General features: G+C 43.2%; 1 protein-coding gene across 1 annotated transcript in view; it reads left to right on the top strand.

Moving 5' to 3' along the window:
* Positions 1-25,709, top strand: part of KIRREL3 (kirre like nephrin family adhesion molecule 3) — a 4,147,526-nt gene that overhangs the window by 414,310 nt on the left and 3,707,507 nt on the right. The window lies entirely within an intron of this gene.

Raw genomic sequence — 25,709 nt, 5'->3', positions numbered from 1 at the left:
TTCTTTCCACTCAATATCACAAGTTTCACAATAACACATAGACACACGTTAGCTTGAACACATGGCGGAGTTCACAGGACTGACCTACTCAGATGAGGAGGTTGAAAGAGTCCTTGCTACTATGGGACCTCTCTCAGGTATTAATCCCAGAGACAGTACAGAAGCTACCCAATGTTGGGATGAACTATCAGAACTAAAACGGAATCAAGTCAAAACAATCCTACACGGCGTCATGATGTCAGAATATCTACGATCTAATGCGGCTCCTCGAGGACTCATTGTGAGAAATGAACCCTTTATCTTTCAGAATGACAAGGCATTCATCAAAGACTGGTCCCTAATATCTTGGCACTGTACGAGAGACTGGCTTGTACTAATCATTAAAACAGCTACCAGACTAGCCAACGAACTTAAAGATGAAATTCATACAATCGAAGTTAAACTAAAATCTTTCCAAACACCAGCAGAATTAAAGAAAAGGTTAGAAGATCTGAATAAGGAGATGGCTGACTTTGAGATCGCTCTGAAGGAGTCGAAATACCAAAAATACAAAAAAGATGTAAAAAACTTTAAACATGATCAAATATATCCCTACACCAGAGATGATTACCAACCGACAAACAGGAATCCTGGTTACAACACTGACTCAGACGTATCCGACACAGGTTCTGATAGTTCAGACTATAGCACTGGAAGAAGGAACAATAACAGAGTACGGAGACAGGTTAACAACCCCTCAGGAAACAGAGGTGGTCATAGGTGGCACCAATATCAACCTTCACCTTTTGGAGTTCCACCTTTCTATTATGGCCCTACGATGGGACCTCATCAATTCCAACCCCAACCCTTTCCTTTCTGGAATCCAGGGTTCCAGAATGAAGGACAAAATCAAAGAGGGTATTTTTTAGGCCGGGGCAGAGGACAACAAAGAGGACGTCACAAAGGAAAGAACAACGTACAATGGGCACAACCCCTAACATCAACACGAATGAACACCAGGAGCATGGGCCTCCCCGATCAGCAAAAATCTTGAACAATGAACAATCCGCAAGCATCGTTGTCAACCTATCTAAAAGAACCTTATCCACAGTTGAGACACAAGTCCTGGAAAAAGGTCTAGGTTATGTACCTACTCCTACGCTGGATAAATTTGCACTTATTTGCGAAATGAACGAATTCATAAGAAAATTAAAATTGGAAGTATTTTTTCAAGATAAAACATCCAAAGATTCTCAAAGAGGAGACACAGGCCTACATAAAAAATCTACATTCACGCCTCTACCTGCAATGCTACCAGTAGAACTTTTGGCGTTTGAAAAGGCTGTCCTGAGAGAACTCGACGACCTGGACCCCACAACATCCAGAGTATTCCATAATACTACCAAAATTGAACAAGAAGCAACAAGAACATTAGCCAATGACATTTCAATCACCATAAAACCCGCGGATAAAGGCGGAGGAGTAGTGATACAGGACTCAGAGGCATATAGAAATGAATGTCTAAGATTACTGACTGAAGACCGCAATTACAAAAGAATTGAGATTGACCCTACCGAAAGGTTACGTGTTAACATCACAAGCATGGTTGAGGAAGCTTTGATCCATGACTGGATAACCCCAAAAGAGGGAGCATTTTTGATCAATAAAAACCCAGTAATTCCGTATTTTTATACTATACCGAAAATACACAAATCATTACAGAGTCCTCCTGGACGCCCGATTGTATCGGGTATTCGTTCAATTTTAGAACCACTATCCAAATTTGCCGATGCCTTTTTACGTCCTATTGTACAAGCAACGAGTACTTATCTCAAAGATACCAAATCAACCCTGGCATTATTGAAGGAATTGGATTTTGATCCAACCACAAACATTCTTGTTTCCCTCGATGTGGAAAGTTTATATACGAGTCTTCCGCACAATGAAACCATGAGTATACTAGAAGATACTCTATACCAGAGTATGTGGCCATATAAGACACCACAACATTTTGTACTGGATTGTTGTAAATTGGCCTTACAAGAACATTTCTTCAGGTTTGAACATCTTATGTTCAAACAACAACACGGTACCAGCATGGGAAGCACTTTTGCTCCAAGTGTGGCTGGCCTCTACGTTCACCATCTGGAAATCAATAAGATCCTAAATGCCGTCAACCCCCATCGAAGTAAGATACAAGGATGGTGGAGATACATCGACGATATACTCATGATATGGAAAGGGAATGAAAATGAAGCACTGGATTTCCTCATGTGGCTTAATGAACAAGATTGTTTTTTAAAATTTACACATACCATGAGTAGATCAGAACTAGTATTTCTTGACCTCAATATTCACGTTTCCAGTGAAGGTTTGCGGACAACTACCCATTTTAAATCTACTGCAAAGAATTGCCTCCTCAGATATGACAGTTTTCACCCCAGACATTTGAAAGCCAATTTACCTTATGGACAATTCCTAAGGCTGAGAAGGAACTGTTCAGAGAAATCCGATTATGTTGAACAAGCAAAAGATCTGTCATTGAAGCTACAGCAAAGAAGATATCCAAGATCTATTATAAGACAAGCACAAAAGAGGGCAGGCAACAATAACAGAGAAGCATTGTTGGAGACATATGAAAAAGAAATATCGGAACAACCTAAACGTCCCATTTGCATAACAACGTACAACACAATGTCGGACCAAGTAACAAAAGTGGTGAAGAAACACTGGTCCACCCTCAATAGCAGTGGTCTTAACATACCTTTACCAATGTTTTCACATAAAAGGAGTAAAAACCTGAAGGACATTCTGGTACATACACGCCCAATGACACAACAAATCAGCCAGCAGATAAGCAATCTCCCTGAAGGCCACCATCCATGTGGTAATTGCAGTGTATGCCATTTAACCAAGAAAACCACAAGATTCACTTTCAATACAGGGGCAACCTGGGACCTTAGAACTTTTACAAACTGTCAAACCACTGGAACAGTATATTTAATCACTTGTCCATGTAACCTCCACTACGTGGGAATGACCACCAGGAAAACCACAACCAGAATTAGTGAACATCGCAGCACCATCCGATGTCTGAGGTCTAGCACAAGAATGACTAACCATTTCTTAGATAAAAAACATTCTCCTAATGATATGCAATGGATTATTATTGAAAAAATAAGATCTGGTGATAATCTTGAGCAACGTCTACATGTAAAAGAACAAAGATGGGTGTACAAACTACATACGGATACCCAAGGCCTCAATGACAATATCCCATGGAATGCATTGAACCAATGAGTAAGGCCACCTGTTGAAAAACATATGAATGGCTTAAATATGAGTAAATCATCTCTGTAAAACTTTTTGAATAAGGAACCTAATCATCAACGCTAACAAAAAACCCTTGTATGAATAAGTATAAAAACCCATCAATATATAAATTTGGTCAACATTGCAACTTTACAGAGACGTTCAAATCCTTTGTTAAAATACCTTCACTTGAAAAACGAGAACAATACATGTCGCATATTCCACCCTTTAATACAAGGAGAATATATATAACACGCTTATCAGTAATATTCTAAAAAACTCATACTGGGATTAAGTTTGCATTGACGAATATTATCGTGTGTTGGTGATATATGCCACTAAAAGAATGACTTATTCACCACTCCAAGATGGCACCCTAAAAAACACCACATGGCTGACAAGTACAACTTCTGTCTCACATTATACCTAGTCAGCACAAGAATTATATATCCAACACTTTTACTAGCAGCATTGAGGGTAAAATAAACTCAACCTCGAATGAAGTTCACATTTACGAGTTTTATCATGTGTTGGGTCCTATGAGCCATCTAAAAGAATGATTCATTCACCACTCCAAGATGGCGCCTAAAAAACGATACGGATGAATAATCATCTTTTCACTCGAGTTTGGTTGATAAGTACAACCTCGGTTTTTGGGTCATGTACAACCGCGATGATCTTAAATCACAGTCCATTTTCCTTGTTTAAGAACTATATGCTAGCTTCTTAGCTGAATGGCAATATCTAAGCTTGATTCATTCACCACTCCAAGATGGCGCCTAAAAAACGATACGGATGAATAATCCTCTTTTCACTCAAGCTTGGTTGATAAGTAAAACCTCGGTTTTTGGGTCATGTACAACCGCGATGATCTTAAATCACAGTAAAATTCCCTTGTTTAAGAACTATATGCTAGCTTCTTAGCTGAATGGCAATATCTAAGCTTGATTCATTCACCACTCCAAGATGGCGCCTAAAAAACGATACGGATGAATAATCATCTTTTTACTCGAGCTTGGTTGATAAGTACAACCTCGGTTTTTGGGTCATGTACAACCGCGATGATCTTAAATCACAGTACAATTTCCTTATTTAAGAACTATATGCTAGCTTCTTAGCTGAATGGCAATATCTAAGCTTCATTCTGTCCTAAATATAACAAAAATACGTATCGATTCACCACTGTAAGATGGCGCCCAAAACCACTCGGGCATCCACACCTGTGAATCGTTCACTAATTTTCCCGCCAGTAGAAACATTTAAAAGCGAGCACCGATGGAATCACAACAATATGCGGTGTTCCTGGGAGCTACTAGGTGTAAAAGCTGACGGTGCAATCTAGACAAGTAAGTTGGCGAAAAATACCGAGACGAATCTCTATGATTTAGTCTCACGCATTGAGTAGAAAGATCTACTTGCGCTTAACTTGCTTCCTTAAATCATGTTCTAGATATCTAGAGCCTCTCTGCCCCAGCAACACCATGGAGTAGAATTATACCTCCTGAAAAGTTGGTTTTACCCGTGCAATCTACCGCAGCCTTGTGTTCTGTATATTTGTGTGTATATGTCTATGTGTTTGCACTTGATTCACTTAAGCACTTATTAAATATGCACCTTTATTTTCTGAGAAATATAAGAATTTTTAAACACGTAAAAGAAATGTAAAGTGATTATGGTCCCTAGTCCACATTAATTTGTGGACTTTGGGAGTGCAACTAATCCTTATGTGTCATTGTATCTTCATACAGAAACTACGACCCAATACTTCTAAGAAATCCTGGTAACATGGGTATCGTATGTATTTAACAAACCAAATTGGTTAAAAACAGTACAAATTAGTAGTTTGTCTGTAAAAACTCGGAGTGGTACACGCAAGGCTGGTCCTTGTGCGGTCCTGAGGAAGTGGTTGGGGTAACCACGAAACATGTCGACCAAGTAATTAGGGACAGGCACACATAACGTTACTGTACTCTATTACTAGCCCCATTTTAATGTACATTTACCGGATAGGAGCAGAATAAAATTATGGTTCACTATCCAGGTAATTTTTATTGTTTTTCCTTTTTCACTCCACACAGCACAGCACAACACATCACTACACATAGTTGAAAATATAAAGTGCTCCTGCGTATTTCGCCAAGTTGCAGCACGCCCCAGGCAGTAGATGCCTGGGAGGACCCCTATGATGAAGCATGTCACCCTGGGGCAACCCTAGGTGAGTGAGGGGACTCTAGAAAAACAAGTGTTTTTTCTAATGTAGGACTCTATTAATTATGGAGCACCTATCTTTTTCCAGGTAGGCTTTATTAGGATACTTTTTGGTTCCTTGTTTGACAGATATATTACAATAGGAGGAAAAAAGCCTACCTCCCTATCCTCCAACTCCTTTTCCTTTATTGTGGTCATTTCTAAGTGTCCCTAATCTTTAAAAATCTAACCACGACTTTCCCCATAGAAGCTAACGGGAGCTCGCGGCTGTGTTCACACACTGCACACGGCCCCGTGGGTCCCCTGTGTCACTACCTTGGGTGGTTCCTTGGGGTCCCAGTGATTCTACAGGCTCTAGGCCTTGTGTCTAGTTAAGTCATGGTTATTATACCACTATTTTAGTATATGGTTTGGCTCGCCCCTAGGGCCTGACGTGTATTTGTGCTATTTTACTGTGATTATTGAAGTGTAACTTATGTGTTTTGACCTCTAGCCTCATAAAGAGACTAGGAGGGTGTGTTTAGTAATAAATAAATATATTTTATATATATACCTGGTGTGGATATCTTTCATTTAGTGACTCAAGAGATTATAGACTGGTTAAACAAGCTGCTTTACATCCCTCCAAGACTTAGCCTGAAGGCTGCTCTCCATAGCTACCTCTAGGATAGCTTTCAATAAAGGTTGTCTTTTAACCTATAACCAATAAGGGGTTTTTTGGACTGATACCAGGTGCCCACTATAACTAGTGGACAGCATATATCAGGCCAACTTCTCACAGGCAGCATATGCCTTCTGCTCAATCAAATATTGTACTCAATAGAGACAACGCCCCACTCTTAGGTGTGCTTCCTAAAGCTCCTTTTCTGTTGATCACATATGGTCAGGTGGTGGCTGCGATGTGCATCCAGATCTAAAATGTAAACCACTGAATCTCAGACATTCTGAAACACATCTGTTAACTAAAGTGCTTTAAAAAAAAAGTGCATCACAACCAATGTTCTCGCTGATAGTTTTCATCTGTGTGCGGCACCAAAACATGTGAGCATTTTCCTATGTTTTGGGCAGAATCAAAACTAGTGGTGAACTACTCTTAAGCGCTCAAAATGAGCAAGCTGGCAGTTTTGTAAGTGTATTGGGGGATGAGATTCAATGCAGGAGTGCTGTACCATTTGGGGGATACGTATATCTTCTCCATTGTATAGCTGTAGAAGAGATCTAGTTGTTCAAGTTGGGACTTTATTTTGGATGAAATAACCATATCTTGATGTTTATAATTAATGCAAGTGTATGTGTGAGTGTGTAATTTCTATAATACAATCAAACTGAACTGTGTTGCCCCTAATAATTAGTGTGAATTACTACTCATATCAACTATACCTATTCAGCAGCCTTTGCAAAATGAAAAATTCAAACTTATCCTGTTACAAGAAAGTAATGACCTGCACGTTACATAAATTATTTTTCATCTGGCAGAGTATTGCTCTGAGATATCAATTTAAACCTGTGATTAGAAGAGTAATCATTTGACATGGGTTTTCAGTATTATACATTGAGACTTGATAAATGCACAGATTTCTGCAGCAGCTGTCTTTACATTCTATACCATCTTAAAATATGGTCCTTTTGTAACTAATAAAGTCAGTTTTCACAGCTTTGCTATTCATGATAAAATAGTGTGTTAAATGTTTCCCACCCAACGTTTACAGTGAGCACAGTTTGCAAGTTTGAATAAAGTATTACAGAGCCAGCATTCAATCCATTCATGTTCGTAAATTGAGTACTGTGAATTCGAGTAATACTGCCATTATTTATTTACACTGTTTATGAATGTCATCAGGGTGAAATATTGTATCTGATCCCCAAGATACACAAACATGAGACCAACCCCCCAGGGAGAACTATTATATCAGCAATAAGGGGTATTTGAAACAACTTCCAAATATATAGACCACTTCCTTCAAGGAACTTCCTTAAGGAACTTACCATCATTCATTCTAGACACAGGTGATTTTCTCAGGAAGGTCTACGACATCACATGGGATGAAAGTTATGTCTTCATGACACTGGATGTATCATCCCTGTACACTAGCATCCAACATGAACAAAGATTGACGGCAAACAAACACTTTTTAGGTGCCAGACCCATTAGTGCATACCAACACACTTTGATGATACTCCAGATGATGGAGTGGTACTTGTACAACAACTTTTTCTTGTTTGATAAGCATCAGTTCAAACAAATACAAAGCACAGTGATGGGCACCTGCTTCGCCCCCAGCTATGCAAACTTGCATATGGGCTGGTGGGAGGCGCAGGTACTCACAACAGAGTTTGCTGTGGAATGGATGGACAACATATACCACCAGAGAATAAGAAACCTCCTCAAATCACATTGGATCCTAATCCGTAGTGACCCGACCATTGGGGAATCAATGCCAAACATCCACTCCTCTACTTTAGGCAGGCAACATCCATGATGGGAGAACTATGCACTAGCAGCCACCTCCCCCCAGGTTTTAGAAAATGCCATTGGTCTGAACAAAAGTGAATTTCGAAGCCCACTGTACAATACCCCTATCAAGATCCGTCACTCCTATAATTGTAAAAGTGACTTTGTGGTATTTGTACTACAGTGTTCATGCCCTAAGATATACGTAGGCAGCACAAAACACATGGTACACGTAAGGATCTTGCAGCACTTGCGTGCCATAGCCAAGGATGATAAAACATACCCTGTAGAACGACACATCCACAAAAGCCATGGGGGTAACAGGAATGATCTGGTGTACTATGTCATTGATTCAGTCCTGAGTAATGTGAAGGGAGGAAATAGAGAGCAAATGTTGCGTAGATTGCAATCTCGTTACATCATTATGTTGAACAGCAAGATACCTAATGGCCTGAATTCAGATAAAGAAGTATATATACATTTGTAACTGCACCAAATAACGGTTTCCTGGAAGTTGTTCCAGTTTCTTCTCAGCCCAGTTTAAGTGTTTTTAAGATGCATGCAGAAATCTCATCTGCAGCTCACGTTTGTTTTATTCACTAACACTTGGGTTTGCTTTGAGCACAATTTGCACTCATTTTTACACAGTTTAAGTTAGAGAATTTTTCCCGAGAGCAACCAGAGGCAGGGTAGGTGTGGCCTACTCTTTCTCACACATAACATACCATTGCATTAAGGTTGTATGATTTGGACACTTGTCTAAAGCACAGCTTCTAGCAGCTCCTATGTTGCTTTACCAAATCTATTTGTGGACCAGATGTCCAATTGGTATGGATTTTGTGAAATACCATATTGTGAAATACCATATTATGCAACTATGCAAACGTGTATGAGAGGCCTCAGGGACATAATAGGCTGCAACACCATGTTTGTCTTAGCAACGGTAATGTTCTGGTTGTTATAGGCAAATAGATGTAGGCCTATCAGACATGCCCCATGCTTAGCTCTCTTGGAATCTGATAGAAGCAGAGTGAGATGGGCACCTTGTATGAGGTGTATACATGGTAACACGTTTAGCTGTTACTGCTGACAATGCAACATTTTATAGATGTTGTGACACACATTACATTTTGTAAATGTATTATTGCGTTGCTGTCACAATCAATTTACGATAAAATGTGTTTTCAGGAATGCCATGTTGTTAGACCTGTCAGCCCTAGGGTGGTCTACCCTGTTTTTTTGCCCTTGTCGCTTCCTTTTGCCGCCATCTTTTTGTTGGCCCTAGGTCTCTGGGTGCCTTACCACTGCTAAACAGTGCTGAGGTGCAGGTGCTCTCTCCTAACAACATGGCTGCCATAGGCCCCTGCTACTGCGGAGTAGCCATTGCATACACACACTAGTGGTTAGGAGCAGGCTGGGACATTTTGATACAGTATCTTTTTCCATCCCGCCTTTTTGTCCCATAGACTGTTATGTGGAAGCTCCTACAACCTTCCAGCCCTGGGAGGGATTATGCTTTGCCGCCTTTGCAGGAGGCGTTACAACAAACAAATGATGGACGGAATGCTGACAATGCAGACATTCTCCCCCAGTCAAGAGATCTGGGTTAAATCCATCGTTCTTTTGCCCACTACGCCACCCCAGTTTAGACATGGCCATATGCAAATCAGTCTTGACCCTGTGCCTCATGGGAACAGTCCAGCCCGAACTGCCAAGCCATGTCTTCCCTGGACCGGAATCAAGCATCCTAGGACTGGTTTCTGGCTATCAGCCGTCATCAGCCAGGATAGCTTGACTCCAGTGGCGTAGTGAGCACGGGTACCACGTCTGGGAATACCCATCCCACTGTGGTAAATAAAATCTTCTTTACCGGACTGAATTTCATACGGGATCTTGAAATAAAATAAAATAGCTCAGAATAACAAGAGGCAGAATCCGTGGTATAAGAGTTTTTTTTAAATGGGCTTTATTCCATCAAAAAATGGCCGACTCGAGTCGCGGCCTTCAGGTTCCGTCACCACGAGGGTTCAGGAAGTGAAGTACAATACTTTATTGACAAGAAGTAATTTTTATAGGTTATACATTTACAATGAAACGAATGCAAAAAGGCGTAACAATTGATAAGATAAATTAACATAGTGACACGTAATCGAAACTAGGCGTAATAAGGAGCAAAAAGAAACATGATTGGCTCTGATTATCTTACATAGGTGGATCTATACGATAATACTTAACATAGATGCGTGCGCAGCAGCATGACGTGTGATTGACGTGCAACTAGGGGGTGAAGGGGACTTGACATTTAGCTCTACATGTGGAGACGAGAAGTCTGAGGGGTCAAGTCAACCTAATCCCAAATCATATCTAACATCCTATGTTTTAGAGAACTATGTTATCCACAAGGAAGGACTCTCGGACAGAATCTATTCTATACTAACTGTATGTGCGTGTACAAGCGTCTAAGTGTCTATATGAGATGCGAGGGGCAGAAAACTTTCCATGGCAGCAGGGCTATGAATCACTTGCAGGAGGACGGAAAGGCTGAGTCCTTTGCTTGTGAGCTAAAGGAAATGTTTACCTAAATCACTAGACAGGAATGCATCGGCTGAAGAGCAAAATAGATAATTCGAAGGTGAAATACAGCTTCTTGGCAGGCAGGCGAAAACTGGCCGAGGCAGGCACCGTTAGCTGCACAGGGAGTAGGACAAAGTTCATGGATACAGATGCGAGCTCAAGCTGAAGCTGTCAAAGACAGAGAGCAGGGAAAGGCTTTGAGGACAGAATCGGGCCTACTTGTCTGAACTGTAAAAATGGAGTAACTTAGCCATATAAAGTCGGTGGCCTTTCATGCTTAGGAATCGAATATCCAGCCCATTGATGGCGGATCTGACAGAGAACATGTCGACGGTAGACACACATATGTTTGCGTCTTAGAAACTGGAACTGGAGGGAACATACATGTACTTGTAACATGCATATAGAACCGTTGGGGTCCAAGATAGGGGACATAACTGATCAGGAAAATCCACATTTCCACATTCCCTCCTTGTCCCCTACTTGCCCTTCAAGAGATATCAATCTTCATCATTCCATCGATTTGCTCATGGAGCATCATTTCTTCTTCCTTCTTCTTCCGGCATTTTGAACGAGAACTGTGATATGGAATGCATGATGTGGCACACAGACCACAAATCGCTGGTCCACATTGCAGGCATAAACAACAACTGAAGAGCATAAGAAGGCCAATACCTAGGAAGGATAGAACTCTCCATCCCCAGGCTGATATCACACTCCAAAACCACCCGGACCACGTCCAAGTGCCTGGATTTTCGTGTATCTGGCTTACAATCTTATGAAGGCGTGTTATAGCTTTATATACAGATGGCGAATTTTCTGGTATGAATATGCAGCAGCTGGATCCGATGACCCTGCAAGCTCCGCCCCTATCGGCCAGGATGACGTCAAGGACAAGACGATTCTGGAGAACAACAATTCTCATCACTGATTGTTCCTCTGTCAGATTGCCTAGGGCGGCTATAGTCTCGTTTACTACAGCTTCAAGAGTCTTGGTGAGTCTGCGTATCAGCTTACTATTTGATATTGTACCTATATAGGGAAAGATACCTTTATTGAAATCTACATACTTGTCCCATGCCGTCTCAGTATAATCGACAACTGGGAGATCTCTTCGCTCTCTATTGTGTACTAAATGAACATTTCGATAATAATCAGGGGGGGCTAGGAAAACAGGTGGCAAAAGGAATGCTATGTAACAGGTACCATCCCAATCTAGAGGCAGACGCATATATGCCGTCTGACCACATATAAAGTAAGAATGGCTAGAAGCTCTAAATGAAGATTTACCTTGATCACTATATTCTACTGTAGTAACGCATTTACTGTGGCCCATATGTATGGAACCAACTTTTCTCACACATAATTCACCCTTGACTGGAAATACTGACATAGTGGGCAGAATTAGTTCAACTTCGGATTTGACATTCAAAATCATAAGATTAGGCGTAAAATTACCTAATTTATACACTTCATTTTCTAATTCAGTTCCTGTTCTACTGGGGTGACCCTCCTTATTAGGGTGACAGACTTTGAATAAAACTAGATTCAGATTTCCCCATATCCAATGTTGTTGATAAACTGCTGTGTCTGGGTCTATGGAATTTAATAAACTAAACCATGCTCCACAGGAGCCATTGTGTGTGAACGGATGTGGAAAGAAAGGCAGAACTCCTTTGTTATTCTGATAGGGAGGGAGTCGGCCACACACCCAACAATTGGTGGCATTACTAGTCTGATGGGAATGATGTAACATACTAATGAAGGTGTTATTGCGCAGCGCAAGTCTATAGGACAACTCATGTGGGGGTAGGTCACTAAAAAAATGTTCATCAGTTATATTGAAAGCACGTTTAGAAACAGGATAATACATATGCAACAATATACTTGCAGTAACTATTAAAAAACTCAAGAAAAACAAAATTAATAAAGTCACAATACAGTGGCTACGCAGTAATTTACAATAAGCATGTCGTTTCATTATGATTCTGGACTCTACATCATTCAGACCTAAGGGATACATGTCGGGACAGATTCAACCGCTTCACCTTGGAGAGGACTTAAACAATCAAATCGTCCGACAGTTTGGATCTGGACCTGAGTTTCTGCTTATAGAGTTCGGTGCTACTGGCCTCAGCCAAAGGTAGCTTTGAGTCAATGGGGGAAGACACACGGGGAGTACTGTTTGTGTCAGGAGGAAGTCCATGAAATTTCTTGATATGGCTGGAATGCACCCAGCCTTTTCTCCCTTCGATCTTCACAGCTGTTCTGGTCGTCAGCAGGACCAACTTAGGAAGCCTCCACCTTGGCTCCAGTTGGGTTTTCCGATCGAAATTCCTGACGAGAACATAATCGCCGGGAATTACGTCATGAGGTTTCACCTCGGTGTTGTCGGGAAAAGCTGCGACTACCTGTGAACGACAAGATTGTAGTGCAGACATCAAGGAAGCCAGGTAATCTGTCAGCATATTACAGTCAACATCAGTTATTTTACGGGGTATAGGCGTCCCCCACATATTCGGTGGTCTACCATAGATCACCTCATAAGGGGATAGCCCTGTTCGAGAGTGTGCTACCATCCTCATGTAAAATAGCGCAACTGGTAAGGCTACTATCCAGTCCACACCTTTTTCCTGACATATTTTAGACAATCTGATTTTTAAAAGTTGATTATGTCGTTCCACGAGACCTGCTGCCTCGGGGTGTCGGACACAGTGGAATTTCCACTGATATCCCAACAAAAATGAGACATGTTTCATTAATTCGGATGAGAAAGGCTGGCCGTTATCTGAATATACAACACGTGGTAAACCGTACCGTGGGAAGAATTCTCGAACTAGCTGCTTGGCAGTAGTCGGGGCAGTGTAATCTGATACGGGATACGCCTCTGTCCAACGGGAGAGAGCGCAGACAACTACGAGAACATATTTGAATCCTCGACAACGTTCCATCTGAATATAATCCATCTGGAGGACTTCAAAAGGATGGTCAGGAGGCTGAAATCCACCCTGCTCTACGGGAACACTCTTTCCTGGATTAAACTGACAACATATCATACAGGTACGAACTTTTTGTTTAGCTGCTGCTCGTAAATGTTTGTTGAACCAAATGTGCTGAATGCTGTCTAGCATAGCCTTCTCTCCTAAATGTGCTGGACTGTGAACTGTAGCTATAATGGCTTGAACCATGGAATCAGGGAGAAACCATACAGATTTCTCCTTCGTCATCCATCCTTGATCTGTCTGGATCCCTCCTAGTTCAGTCCACTTCTTTATTTCTTCTGCTGTGGCATGTGTCTGTATGTCAATTACGTCAAGTGCGGGATCCTTAATTGTCATACACTGTGTTGGTGTCTGAACCATTTGCTTTGTCATGTCTAATGTGCGGTTCTGAGCAGTCTGTTTAGCTGTTCTGTCAGCTAAATCATTGCCTTGAGAAATGATATCAGTAACCTTCGTGTGTGCTTTACATTTCATAATTGATATAGCAGTGGGTAGATGTATTGCATCTAACAGGGCATGAATGAGGGGTCCGTGCTGAATGTGGGCACCATGGGAAGTTAAATAACCTCTCTCTCGCCACAGCACGCCGAAGTCGTGTACAACTCCGAATGCATAACGTGAGTCAGTGTATACATTAACTTTCTTATTTGTGGCTTGAATACAGGCTTGTGTTAGAGCAATAAGTTCTGCTGCTTGGGCTGACAAAGTATCTATACAATTTGTCTCAATAACTTCAGTGTCTGTTGTGACTGCATACGCGGCCACTAAATCTCCTGTACTTGTTCTCATGCACGATCCGTCTACATACAACGTCAGGTCTGGATCTAACAATGGAACGTCTGTCAAGTCTTGTCTAGGTTTCGTCTTTATTTCAATGATTTCAACACAATCATGAGCTAGTGGGTCTGTTCCAATTACAGGTAATAGTGTAGCAGGATTCAATGTATTACACCGTCGGATCTCTATGTGTGGTTGAAACAATGTCAGTTCATAACCGGTAAGTCTTGCTATGGTCAAGTGTTGTGTTTGTGTTCGGTTCACAAGAACCTCTACTGCATGTGGTACTTGTACTGTCAATGGGTGTCCTAATACTATGGCATCGCTTTGTCTGATTGCTAAAGCTGTCGCTGCCACTGATTTCAGGCATGCAGGCAAAGCCTGAGCTACGGGATCTAATGTACTGGAAAAATAAGCACATGGTTTGCGTGATCCTGCTTGATCCTGAGTGAGTACTGACAAGGCAGTACCTTCGCGTTCTGTAACGAAGAGTGTAAAATGTTTGCTATAACATGGTGTTGCTAAAACAGGTGCTTGACATAAAGCTTCCTTTAGGCTTTCAAAAGCTTGTGTATGTTCCTGAGTCCAAGGGAGGACAGTCGATGTGGCTGCCTCCTGTGTGGTTAACTGAATGAGTGGTTTTGCTAGAAATGCGTACTGAGGGATCCACTGCCTACAATATGAAGTGAGGCCTATGAAAGCTCGCACCTCCTTTTGTGTCTGGGGTATTGACATGTTAGCAATTAACTGGATGCGATCTGGTGTAAGCTGCCTTCCCTCCTTGGACAGCGAGTGACCAAGATAAATAACTCGCTGGACACAGAATTGCAGCTTAGAAGGAGACACCTTGTGCCCCTTGTCGGCTAGAAAATGTAAAACTGTCAGAGAAGCCTTTTCACATTCTGGCTCGCTTCTTGCGGTGATCAGCAGATCATCGACATATTGAAGCAGTGCAGTATTGACTGGCATGTGGATACTGTCAAGTTCTCGTTTCAGTGCTTGGCTGTAGATGCTGGGGCTTTCTGTGAATCCTTGGGGAGCGCGTGAGAATTTAAAGCTGCGCCCATTTAAACTGAATCCGAACAAATATTGGCTTTCCGGATCTATTGGGACGCTGAAAAAGGCATTCTTGAGATCAATTACAGAAAAGAATGTTGCTTCGGAATCAATTGCTGTCAACAATGATGATATATCAGGGACCACAGGGAATTGTGGTACAATGCACTTGTTTAGTTCACGCAAATCAATAACCAATCGGTACACTGGTGGGGCAGTAGGATCAGTTCGTTTAAGAATCGGAATTATCGGTGAATTACATACATTGGAGTCTGTTTCTACAACTACTCCCTGGACAATCAGCTCATCAATGATTTTCAGCAAAGCCACTACAGCATCATGCGGTAACTTGTATTGTCGCATTCGTGGTAGTACCACTCCTGCTTTCAATGTGACTCGATAGGGTGTAATGTTCATGCAGCCAACATCCGTAGGGCCTTGTGCCCATAGATGTACTGGTAAAGTCTGTAGTCGGGGATCCATGTCTCTAGACGCATAGTGACCTTTAAAATCACGTAGAAACAACCTTACTCCTTCCGGAGAACAACATATTATGGCTCCTAGTGCTTTCAGAGTTTTAATTCCTAACAGATTTTCTGGGCATGATTTAGTAAGCAATAAATCTGTAGTTCGTGTCAAAGGTCCTATCGTAAGTGGTAGAGGCTGTGATACTTCATTAACAATAGGTTTTCCTGAAAAACCAAGGGAAACATTTTGAGAGCCTGAGAGGGGTGCCCCTGGAACTTCACTACGTTTTATAGTTGTTCGACTTGCCCCTGTATCGAGTAAGAATTTTCTATCCTGACCTAATAATTCACTATGTACATAAGGTCCTTCTTGATCTACAGGAATCTCGATAAGCGGTAAGTCAACTTCCCTCTCTAGGCTGGTTCATGCGTAACGCTGATACTCAGGGTATTCATACTGTGCAGTCTGATACATTTGTCGTGTTGTGGTTTGTGTGGCAGTAGCAGGCAACGGTGGTGCAGCTGGCACAAACTGTATGGGTTGCTGTGAGGCTGGCATGGACTGTTGCTGAACTGGCATGGACTGTCCATGCTGCATAGTTCCTTGTTCATTCTGATCGTGTCTAACTAATCGTGGTCTCTCTTTTGCAATACCTGTAGCTATATTACGTTTCAGGACTGGACAATCGTGTACTTAATGGCCTAGTTGTTTACAGTAATTGCAGGTTCCTTTTACAGGAACTGCAGAATCACCAGAATGTGTCACACCCTTTTTGTGACCATCTGCTGGTACTGTCTGAGAAACTAGCATTTTCATTTTTGTATCCTTCATGCGTCTATGCTCGTGTTCTTGTTCATCCCTAATTCTATTGTGATGATACTGTAACATTTGTAGCATTTGTGACGGAGTGTTACTTTGCCAGGTACTCTCGAATTTCAATATTCTATTCTTCACTGGAGGCAATGCATTTTCCACTAATTTTGTCACAAATAAATGTGGATATGAGTCACTACTTGCTTTTATACCACTATTTATACCAAAACATTTTTCAAATCGAGCATAATAATCGCTTGTGTCTTCATCTTGCTTTTGTTTGCAGGCTGTGATTGCACCCCAATCTTCCTTTTTTGTAGTTAATAAACGTGGCAGTACCTGTACTAGTAAACCTGGTAACAGTTTAACTTTATCCCCGAGCCCTGAACCTGCAGTTCGGCCCCTTTCTTCCTCTGCTAATGCTGTCCAGTCTATCTTTTGGTCTCCCACTTCCCACTCTTTTTCTTTCAATTTTTCATAAATGCCAGCAGGCAAAAGCACCTTTAATATCGTCATAATATCAGGAAAGGTGTACTCTCCCATCAGTAACATGTCTTTAATTTCTCGGTGGAAACCCGCTGGGTCTTTGTCATGACTAGGTACTACTTTCTTCATTTCCAATAATTCCATTTTTGATATGGGTGTGTAAACAAATACACGGTGAAACTCATTGTCTTCGCCTTTTATTGGGTGCACTTCTCGTAAAGGATTTTGTCTATCCATATAGTACGGCGCTCTTTCTCTGCGGGGCAGCGAGAGAGAATCCGGACTTACAAAAAGGACATACTGCTTACGTGACACTAATATCTCTTTAATTAGCTTGTTACTAGAACCTCTCCATCTGTTCGTGAGTAGTTCCGTTAATATATCAGGTAAAGGACCAGGGTCAGCATGTTGGCTCTTATATAATATGAGGAGTTGCTGAATCATATATATTCCAGCTAAACGTTGTTCATCTGCACTGAGATTAAAAAACGTGTGTGCTACGGTCTCATCACCGTATTTTTCAGGACTGTCAATCCAGTGAACGGCTGATCTGGCTAATTCTTGCTCATCCATGGAATCGAGGAGGTGGTAACCCCTTCGTTCTCGTAATATTTTATCTGCGGCTTGAAACGAATGTTCAGGAGACTTCAGATTCATTACAGGCGTCGGATACGTTCTGCTATTATTTGGGCATACAGAGTGTATGGGATCAGAAAAACATCTAGTATTTTCACAGGATCTTCCTCTGCCTACATAGGCTATGGTCTCTGACTGTCTTGCGGAATTCCCTGATTCGGACACTTCATCTTGCTCAAACTCGTCTGTTCCCAATCTTTCTTCATGAATACGCTCTATTTCTTTACGGATTTTTCGGCACATGGCTATTATACAATTTTGCTTATCGTGTCTCCCTTCTGATATATTCTGACTCCATCTTGTAAGAATAAGCATTGTATTCGGGTCTACCCCCGGACGGTCTTGATTTCTGATCACACAGTTTATGAGGAAACGTAACAGTTCCCCCTGTATCTCTACTTTCTGGAATTCCATAGCTCTGTTAATACATCCTGGATCTCGTCCCGTTTGAACAAAATGATATATGTTATCTAGATGCGTAGTCATTCCTGGTAACCTTGCTAAATACTCTGCGGCTCGCCTGATACGTAATGATGCCAGGACCATTTCGTCCTCTTTACCAGCCACTGGGTCATATCTACAATTTACAAGGAGTTCCTTAAGCGTACGTTCACTTACGAATTTAGGTGTACGTGAATGCGCTGACTCTTGAAAAACAAGTTTATTTATTCTGGGTGGTGTAAAGGTACTGCTAGCACCTCCCGTGGCCCCATCTGGGGCGTCGGGTGTGAATGGATTCGTTGAACGTGACACAGCAACTATGGGTGTCGATACCCCTGTAGGATCGACTGCGGAGACAGATGCGGAAACAGATGTGCTTGCCGAAGCTTGTATCGGGACTTGCTGTTGCACGGGGACAGATACCTGATCCTGACGTTGAACCCCTCCGCCAGACGGTCTATGTGGTGTGGCGTTAGCATACTCGGGAGCTGCGTCGTCTAGATATGAGGAAAGAAAAACATCTTCTGCGGTTCTGGGATGCCCTTTAGGATGTACCTTAATTGGAAATAATGGGGGTGGCAAGTCTTTTGGCATCTCTGGAGCAGCCTTAGGTAGTCCTTCGGCTAGGAGGGGATACATACCATTCATAAGAGCATTTCTTTGTCTATTTACTTGTTCTGATTTCACTCGGATACCTTCCTCAATTAATGGATTTTCTTGAGCTTTATTTGAACTTTCTTTACTCCTCTCTTCTTGTCTACGTGCTTTTTCTGTACGTCTATGAGATTCTTTACGCCATAACTCAACAGCGTCTTTCTGTGACTGTCTGACCTTTCTTTTCCATAACTCTTCCTCCACTTTCATGATGCACTCTGCATCCCAGGTTCCCGCTACGGGCCACCTTTGACTTTCCGGCAATCCCTTGGTATAATCTACCCATAGATCAAGAAACAATATGGCATCTAAGCCATGCTTATGGTACATAAAATGCCCTGGAGTGTCCCTAGGAGGAATAGGAACTGCTTCTTCAAGCACCCCTTTTCTGGTAGTAATCTGTCTTAACTTCGAGAAGAGCGGCATATTGACAACTGATCTGATACTTACTCTTGAACTCACTTAATACGAAAAACACAATAATGAACAGTGAACAATGAACACTCATTCATACCACAATATTTGAACACTTTAAACATTAAACATTAAACATTTTAACAACGACCGACAATGATGACAGTCTGCCTAACTAATCACCACGCTGAATTCTTGACAATAACTGAATACTTCGGAATACTTGATATACTGCTAAACAGTACATATACACTGCTAAACAGTGCAGACCGGATTTGTGTACCCAAATCCGTCTTGACCGGCACAACCTATGTGCGCGTCAACACGCCTCCCCGGCGATGGTACTCACCGAGTAGCTCCTTGAAACGGAAGGCCTCAGAGAATGGACAGGACTCGATGACTGCGGACAGCGGACCCTCTGGACATCGGGATTTCGAGAAACCTGGTGGGCCTCTGTATACCTCGGATCTTGCTCTCTCAGCTAGGCTCTGGTCGGGATACTTCGCACTTCTCACCGCCTCGTCTGGGTTGATCGCAGCCTCAGTCGCCCCCGCTTGACCGGAGGGAGCTTACAGGAAATCCTGCTGGTACGCGTTTATGGTCCGTCCAGCTATGGCAGGAGACCGGGCCTGCAACGCACCGCCGGCGCGTGAGATGAGAAAGTGTCCCTGTTCGGGCGCCATTATGTGGTAAATAAAATCTTCTTTACCGGACTGAATTTCATACGGGATCTTGAAATAAAATAAAATAGCTCAGAATAACAAGAGGCAGAATCCGTGGTATAAGAGTTTTTTTTAAATGGGCTTTATTCCATCAAAAAATGGCCGACTCGAGTCGCGGCCTTCAGGTTCCGTCACCACGAGGGTTCAGGAAGTGAAGTACAATACTTTATTGACAAGAAGTAATTTTTATAGGTTATACATTTACAATGAAACGAATGCAAAAAGGCGTAACAATTGATAAGATAAATTAACATAGTGACACGTAATCGAAACTAGGCGTAATAAGGAGCAAAAAGAAACATGATTGGCTCTGATTATCTTACATAGGTGGATCTATACGATAATACTTAACATAGATGCGTGCGCAGCAGCATGACGTGTGATTGACGTGCAACTAGGGGGTGAAGGGGACTTGACATTTAGCTCTACATGTGGAGACGAGAAGTCTGAGGGGTCAAGTCAACCTAATCCCAAATCATATCTAACATCCTATGTTTTAGAGAACTATGTTATCCACAAGGAAGGACTCTCGGACAGAATCTATTCTATACTAACTGTATGTGCGTGTACAAGCGTCTAAGTGTCTATATGAGATGCGAGGGGCAGAAAACTTTCCATGGCAGCAGGGCTATGAATCACTTGCAGGAGGACGGAAAGGCTGAGTCCTTTGCTTGTGAGCTAAAGGAAATGTTTACCTAAATCACTAGACGGGAATGCATCGGCTGAAGAGCAAAATAGATAATTCGAAGGTGAAATACAGCTTCTTGGCAGGCAGGCGAAAACTGGCCGAGGCAGGCACCGTTAGCTGCACAGGGAGTAGGACAAAGTTCATGGATACAGATGCGAGCTCAAGCTGAAGCTGTCAAAGACAGAGAGCAGGGAAAGGCTTTGAGGACAGAATCGGGCCTACTTGTCTGAACTGTAAAAATGGAGTAACTTAGCCATATAAAGTCGGTGGCCTTTCATGCTTAGGAATCGAATATCCAGCCCATTGATGGCGGATCTGACAGAGAACATGTCGACGGTAGACACACATATGTTTGCGTCTTAGAAACTGGAACTGGAGGGAACATACATGTACTTGTAACATGCATATAGAACCGTTGGGGTCCAAGATAGGGGACATAACTGATCAGGAAAATCCACATTTCCACACCACTTAGGGCGAAAAGCGTTACAACAAACAAATGATGGACGGAATGCTGACAATGCAGACATTCTCCCCCAGTCAAGAGATCTGGGTTAAATCCATCGTTCTTTTGCCCACTACGCCACCCCAGTTTAGACATGGCCATATACAAATCAGTCTTGACCCTGTGCCTCATGGGAACAGTCCAGCCCGAACTGCCAAGCCATGTCTTCCCTGGACCGGAATCAAGCATCCTAGGACCGGTTTCTGGCTATCAGCCGTCATCAGCCAGGATAGCTTGACTCCAGTGGCGTAGTGAGCACGGGTCCCACGTCTGGGAATACCCATCCCACTTAGGGCGAAAAGCGTTACAACAAACAAATGATGGACGGAATGCTGACAATGCAGACATTCTCCCCCAGTCAAGAGATCTGGGTTAAATCCATCGTTCTTTTGCCCACTACGCCACCCCAGTTTAGACATGGCCATATGCAAATCAGTCTTGACCCTGTGCCTCATGGGAACAGTCCAGCCCGAACTGCCAAGCCATGTCTGTCAATCAATTGTTGTTTTTGCCTTTGCAGGAGGGTCACCTGACCTGGGGGTATAAGAGGAAAGGAGGGAAACCTGACTAGTCAGTTGGGGCACCACTGGACCTGGGGGAACCTCTGCTGGAGCGTAGGCGGTTGGGCCTAGGGGAGAAACCTACACTACTGGGACTGACTGAGTCTTGGCCCTGCTGTACCCAAGTTAGATGAGGGAATCTGCCTGCCTGCTGATCTTGCCTGGTGAGGGGACAACCCAGGGGACCATCTCCAGTGTGCTACAGGGACCCCCCTACCTCTGATGCCTGCCAACTCAACCCCCTTCTCCCCCTCATAAGCCTGCCAGGGAGACCTGCCATCTTCTTTCCCCCCTAAGGCAAGAGCTGCCCTGGAAACATGGACTGCCACTGTGGGCCCTACAAGAACTACAGGTAAAGCGCTGTGTCCCCTAAGCGCTGTGCTGCCAGAACTGGGCCCCTGAGGAAGAAGGGTTCTGTGATTGAGCGCTATGTCACCTCTCAGCGCTACTTCTCTGCCCCACCCCTGAGCTGCTGCTGTGCCTTCTAAGCGCTGTACCTCTCAAGCGCTGTCCCGTTCAAGCGCTGTACCTTCCGAGCGCTGGGCCTTTGAGGCGCTGTGCCACTTAAGCGCTGTAAGCCCAAGTCACCGCCGCAGGCACCTGCTCCGCGTAGGAGAAGCGCTGTGTCCGCCATCACCGCCGCGGCCCAGGTGCTTGCCGCTACCGCGATCGCCGGTTGTGCCATCACTGCCGTGGCCCTAAGCCTGTAGAGGGCCGCCGAGGTATTGAGGAGGCCTTCCACGGATCAGCGAAGTCGGCGCGGCCCAGCTCACGTGACGGAGGTGCCGGCCGTGCCACCAGCCACGCCCCCGCCAGTGCCATGCAACTATTGGCCAGAGCCGCCGCATGCCTCAGCGAGCCGCGCAGGGATTGGCCGCTGCAGATGCGGCCTGTGAGACCTGTGCCCGGGACGGAGAGGACATCGCGAGGCGGAGACCGGCTCCGAAACCCCTGGCCTCGTCCCCAACTCTTGCAGGAGTCGCGGGGAGCCCGCTTTGCCTGCACGGGCGCCCACCTGGTCTGGAGGCCCCACTAAGAGGTAAAACCCCCTTGGGGGGGAGGGCGGAGTGACTGCGGGAACCGCGGGGCTGCCCAGGAGTTTCCATCGTCTGGTGAGGCAGCCCTGCGTCCGCCCCTCCCCTCTGGGGACTGCAACCGGGCCCGGCAGGCCCCTCTGATCCCTCAGAATAGAACGGCTGGAGGCCCGTCTGAACCCTCAGAATAGAACGGCTGGGCTGGGCCGGTGACTCTATCCAGTGTGGGGGTCTAGCCATGTGAGTTGGCCCTGATTTGTGAATGTTGCGCCCATAACCCCCCACTTCAGAGAATCTTGTTGCCCGGGGCCTGAAGTCCTAGTAAAGAGGGAATTCCTGTCTTGGGCCGCACGGAATTTGGACACCTAAGGGAATTAATTGCTAATCTGAGCCTTGATAATCCGTTGGTGGGAGTGAAGTGATTGTTACCTTGAAATGCGCTGTTTACTTACTAGACTGAATTGTTTGTCACACTGAAATACTCTGTTTACTTCCTGTGATGAATTGACTGTTGTCCAGAAATGCACTGATTTATTTACTATAGGAATTAATTGTTGCCCTGCAATGCCCTGGACCATTTAAGTGAATGAATTAATAGTTGCCCTGTGAATATCTGTTTAGCTACTTGAATTAATTGACTGCTACTTTGAATTGCCTTCATTTCCCCTGAATGATTTGATTGTTACCTTGAGGAGCACTGCTCTATTGACCTGAATGAATTTACTGTGGTTTTGAAGTTACCTTCATTGTGCTTGAAATGAATTGCGTCACCACGACTTGAAATAGATAAAGAATCTGGTTTTTACAAATCAACTTGGTGTGGTGTCCTTCATTGTGTGCGCATTACTGAGTCCAGATGGGTGAGTGCTGCACAACCGCTTTACTCATTGCCTTCGGGTGCTTTCCTACCTCGCGCCAAGCTACCACGTCGGAATTGGTGACCCCAGTTCTAACAAATTTGATCAATTGTTGCACTCTGCACCCTATGATATTTTGTGTTATTATTTATGAGTTTTTGTTTAATTAAATTTGTAATGCAGCGAGCAGCTGAATGAAATATTTACTTTCTGTGTATACTATGAATTACATGTGCTGCACACAGCAGTTACTTTCTAGTATGTTTTCAGTGTTTACTCTTAGCTGAGTAGTCCCAAGCAGTACTTAGGTGCTAAAAAATGGCGGCCGCACTATTTGATCAAAGTAGTAGTGACCACCGAAATGCATCTTTCCATGTCAGCTTCTGCCAAACAATAAATACCTTTTTCGAATTCCTTGTTGCCGGTGCCTACTTCTGGGGGAAGAATGGCAGGAATGCTACTGATATATATATATATATATATATATATATGCGCAAACGAGGTCAGCTCTTCCTGGGGATCTCGCCCGTGGTTGGGTGGCGCGTGAAGCCGGTAGAGCTACCGCCGGCAATAGTAATCCAAAAGTCCATGCAAATAAGCCACGCACTCTCAGTAGCAGTAACGAGTTTAATAAACACTGTTACGCGTTTCGGGAGTCGCGCTCCCTTGGTCACACAGTGAATGTTACGAACACAATCCTCTATAAATACATACATGTTGGTAGACATAGTCATAGGACTCAGGATCTTAGTCATGTGTAAGCAAAAGTGACTTTGGCGGCCATCTTAGAGTGGGGACATTTTGCAATGCAAAGGGAGACAAACTCGTTCCTTATAATCCATTTCTTTCAAAGGACACAGTTCATTTTGCAAAATTGAGTATAGGAATGACACGGTAACATTATTCATAGACGCGAGCTTGTACTTTCCAAAAATCCTATTTACGTCATAGTGACTTATAGCCAGTACATATTCACACTGTACACTTGGTGATAACAGTTTCCAATGCCGTGGTTTGAACTTGTCATAGTGACTCAAGGTGACAGTTAGCCATAAGGTATAGACCCAATTGCAAGTACTTCCAATTTCTTCATCAAACCAATACTCGCACCATAGTGGTGGTACCCTAAGAAAAAGCATATGCCTTCAATACAATTTACTGACTGTAGACCATCTAATAAGTCCCCCTACACAACCTGTGCATATACACAATAGAAATTCGTGAAAAAAAGATAAGTGTAGAAAAAAGTGATGTCTTATCTACTCATCTTCAGATTTCTTATCTGTGGACATGAAGAAAAGGGTAGGAGCCCGTGAAGTGCTCGTGAAGATATAGTGGGCCCCTTCCTTTCCTCCTTTAAGAAAAGGACAAGAAAAAAAGTATTAAAAATATTACCAAAACAGTATTTTCATTAAAAACCAGCATAGGTTGTAAACATTATGCACGTAAATGAAAAAGAAGACAAAAGAGGAGGAAAGGAACATAGTGATTGCACAAGTTAGTCTTCTATCAGATGAGTTGCCAATTCCTCATCCAAATTGTGGCCTTTTGGGAACTTGGTTTCCAGATCCATAATCCACTTTGATTCCCGCTTTCTTAGGGTCAGTTCCCTATTACCACCTCTTTGCCCTACTCTCACTTGTTCAACCGCAAAGTAGGAGAGTAAATTGCTGTTGGATGAATGTAGTTCTGCAAAGTGTCGTGCTATGGGATAATGAGGGTCCCTGTTGTTGACTGCTCTCAGGTGTTCCAGAACTCTCTTTTTAGCCATGTGGGTAGTGCTCCCTACATATCTCTTTTTACAGGGACATTCCAACACATATACGACAAATGTCGTGCTACATGTAAGAAACTGTGTTATAGGTTTCATGTCTTTCCTACCCGGTACACTAAATTCTTTCACCATTTTGCTGTTTCTACAGGCCTTACAATGGCCACAGGGGTGAAAGCCCTTCAAATTGTGTAGATATTGGTCTTTCTTAGCAGTGACATCCCCACGTACTAGTATATCTCGTAAGCTTTTACTTTTTCTGTATGTTATTCTGGGTCTAGTACTGATTGTGGGACCTAT

Source organism: Triturus cristatus, chromosome 3_2, assembly GCF_964204655.1.
Source record: "Triturus cristatus chromosome 3_2, aTriCri1.1, whole genome shotgun sequence".
NCBI lineage: Eukaryota > Metazoa > Chordata > Amphibia > Caudata > Salamandridae > Triturus > Triturus cristatus.
This window is presented reverse-complemented; position numbering and strand designations above follow the sequence as displayed.